At 37.1% G+C, this 3,480-nt stretch overlaps 1 non-coding gene across 1 annotated transcript; it reads right to left on the bottom strand.

Annotated features, from left to right (window-relative positions):
• Window positions 1–361: 361 nt before the first annotated feature.
• Window positions 362–434, bottom strand: TRNAA-AGC. The gene has a single exon. It is a non-coding gene; the product is annotated as a tRNA-Ala (tRNA).
• Window positions 435–3,480: the final 3,046 nt, after the last annotated feature.

The raw sequence follows: 3,480 nt of genomic DNA, 5'->3' as shown, positions 1-3,480 counted from the left end.
TATAAAAAATAAATTTAATAATTAATTCAGTCATCAAATACATAATAAAATCATGAACCAAAGTTATCAAGGTACATTAAAAATCCCTAATTTATTTTTCTCTGTAATGTGTTCATGTTGATTACCACTGTATTAAAATGTCAGTGTTTTGTTATTTCATGTAAGGATTGTATTTCCCCTCATGTACAAAAGAAAGCCACGCCATTATGAAAAGCAAAAAACAAAAAAACTGAAAGCAACATATGAACAGTTTGCAGTTCACCCAAGTTTTTCACATTTATTCTTTCTTGTATAATGGCACAAATAGGAAGCATTTTCACTGCTTTTTATTTCACAATGAGTAAACAGTGAAAACAAACACTGGAGAATGCGGGCATCGATCCCGCTACCTCTCGCATGCTAAGCGAGCGCTCTACCATTTGAGCTAATTCCCCACTTGAAAAAAAAGTTCTGAACTAGACTTACATACTGTAGAATTACTGATAACTGCAATACAACCACTTTTAATTATAAATTCATTGTTTCTTGCTGAGTCATTCCTTCTATTTACGAACAACCAACTGCAACATGCAGCTGGAATCGTGATACGTCATTCAGCATGTATACTGCCAGAATAATTCATCTCTTTCGTAACACAAGTCTTTGTTATTCAGCTGTTTTCACATACGATGGTCTCCAAAAGAGCAACCTATGTAAAAGGAATCAAATGCATTATTAAAAAACAACAACAAAAACTTTATTGAAAAAATGTTCCAAATTCAACAAGGAAGCCCAAGGTCTTTCCAGTTTTCAAGGCATGCACATGAAAAGCCTGGTCCAGAAAATGTTTAATGAGTGATAAATACTATATGCCTGATGGAAACATTTTTATACTTATGGTTTATATGTACTATTCATTTTTAACTCACAAAGTAAGGAAAAATAAGAGAGCAGACTGAAGGATGGTGTTTGCATATTCCCAGAGCTCTTCCTTTTGCTAACAGGCTGCCACAGTTTACAAATAAATCCATATTTTCAACAGAGAGAAAAAATCTGGTTTTGCCCCACTCTCGACACCTTCCTTTCCCCTCCTCCAGAATCCTTTTGGAAGGTCTGGCATCTCTGCAGTGACACGGTCAAATGAAACTGAACTCCTAATAATTCTCATTTACTATTCATTACTGTTCCAAAAGCACCTTATTACTATATACCTCCTTATTTTTTGCAATAGCATAAAATGGTGCACTCGACAATAGAATTGAGACTACATTTCTCTGGAGGGTGAGAAAAATTCATAAACATTCCCTTATTTGGCATGGTAGTGTACATTTGCACACTTGCCCTATGTACTGTTGCACGTACATCTTAACACATAATCACCACAAGGTGATATCCTGTTGCTTGAACTTACACTGTTCCACTTGCAGAGGTAAGGAGATTGCTCTTGTGCCGTGTTAGCATTACAGTGGGCAATGACTTTTTGAAAAGTTAAGACATGTTTCTCACTCCATAAGAATATGACAACAGAACAGAAGGTGTTACTCACCCGTCTAGGGTGAGTAAGGCTAAGGGAAAATGCAATCAGAGTGTGAATGGAAGTCAGATTGCCACCTGGCTGGTTTCTATCTGGCCTAGCTGGTTTTCATGTTGTCCTACTGGCTGCTGATGATGCTGAAAGGGCTGGTTTATGTAATTGCTCTTACATGATGGATGGCTTGGAGCTACCATACATATGCACTTAGCTGTTTCTGGAGCTGGATTTTTTTACAAGTGGCAACACAAAGCAGGAATAATTGAACCTACTCTCTTTAAGCAGTACAGCAGTACTAACTTGGTGCTTGAAAAGCTGTAATGTTGATTTCCAATGGATTTCCTAGTTGTGCCAACTACAAGAAACTAAGAATAATGATATTTAGTAAAGATGTATTAAGTTGTCAGCCTCCAACATCATGAGCAGTGCAAGTGAGAGCAGGAATCAGAAATAAGGCTGTTGAGAATTTATAGCTGTTTGTAAATATAAGCTGTATTAGTCCATCCAGAGTTAAATATAGGCTTTGGGGAGTGAATGCTTGTGTGCCATTCTTTGAAAGTTTGTAGAATGCTTTAGGATTAAAACCAGCATGAAAGGGATGCACTTCTGAAGAGAAGAGAGAGCTTTGCCTTATAAATAATGAATTATTCTATGGCAGCTGCTACAACATGCACAGAAGATTCTCCACATTTTCTGCACTCAGAACGCTAGGGGGGAAACATAACAGCTTTCTGTATCTCAAAAAGTCCTCTTTCCTTCTGAAAGTTAATTAAAATAATTAATCAACTACTGTGAACACAAAGCTTGAGCAGGGTCTTAGAAGGCATTACTGGCTGCACAAAATGGTCAAATCAGACTGCAGTGAAAGAAGCGGAGCATTTGGATAGTTAAGAGGAAAGCTACACAATACATCTGTATTTTTCTCCTGGGAAAGCTTTTCACTGGTAGCTGCAACTGTGATATCAAATCACAGTTTGGAGTTTGGAAGTGAGGCATGTGTTTTTTATGTGAACTTGTTTATGCAAATTCAGCCTGGAGGATCTGGGCCTAGGAGTATCTGCTTATTTGATCATATGCAGGAATTTAGAATGAGGTAGCTAATCAACAGTAACTATTCCAGGGTAAATAGAGGTCAGTCATTTTTAGCAGTGATGACAAAGAGCATATTTAGACCAGGCATTCCTGAGTTACTTCCTGGCTGGGTAGTGCTATTCTTTGGTAAAGGAGAAAAACAAAGCTTTTATCTTTATCTTTTGAAAAGATAAATCTTTGTTCATAGAAAGTTGTTTAGAGATGGTTACTATCAATTCAAACACTGCAATAATCTTAATTGACTGCTAAACAGCTCAAAGCCTGCCACTAATCTTGTTTAAATGCTATTATCAATGGTAAGGTCTAAGAACATTAAAGTTTCTTCAGAACCTTTTCTTCATTTGAGAAGTGTTGAAGTATCTGTTATTTTATTAACAATATTTAGCAATAGGCGCACTCCTGACTACAGAAAGTCATTAGCTTTTTGAGAAAACCATCTCTGCCTTTGCTTGAGGAAAATTTTGAAAAATTCCAATTTTTTTCCTCCACTTTGTTTTGGGAAATACATTTAGTGATTTGCTAAATGGGAAGGAAAATAACAGGTAAATATACAAATCCAAGTATTTTAGGGTCATGCAACCAGGAACGTGGTTGTGAGGTAACAACAGCATCTGCCTTAAACACAGAGCAACGCACATTTGTTTAAATTACATTTTCCAGCCTCCAGCCTGAATGCCACACCTAAGAAAATGCATAGATATGACCCTAGTTGTGAATCTATATACTGGAAAAGGTATTTTTCTTTATTTAAATATAAATACACTGGCAGGCAAGGTTGTGCTTTTGAAGATTCACCTGCTGCCCTAGTGAGAAGACCAACGGTATGTGCAGTGCCAGACCTCTCCTCCCAGCTGTTTGATCATGTCACCTGAGGGGGG

This window comes from Meleagris gallopavo, chromosome 3 (assembly GCF_000146605.3).
Source record: "Meleagris gallopavo isolate NT-WF06-2002-E0010 breed Aviagen turkey brand Nicholas breeding stock chromosome 3, Turkey_5.1, whole genome shotgun sequence".
NCBI classification, from domain to species: domain Eukaryota; kingdom Metazoa; phylum Chordata; class Aves; order Galliformes; family Phasianidae; genus Meleagris; species Meleagris gallopavo.
The sequence above is the reverse complement of the archived record's forward strand: the minus strand, read 5'-3'. Positions and strand labels throughout refer to the sequence as shown.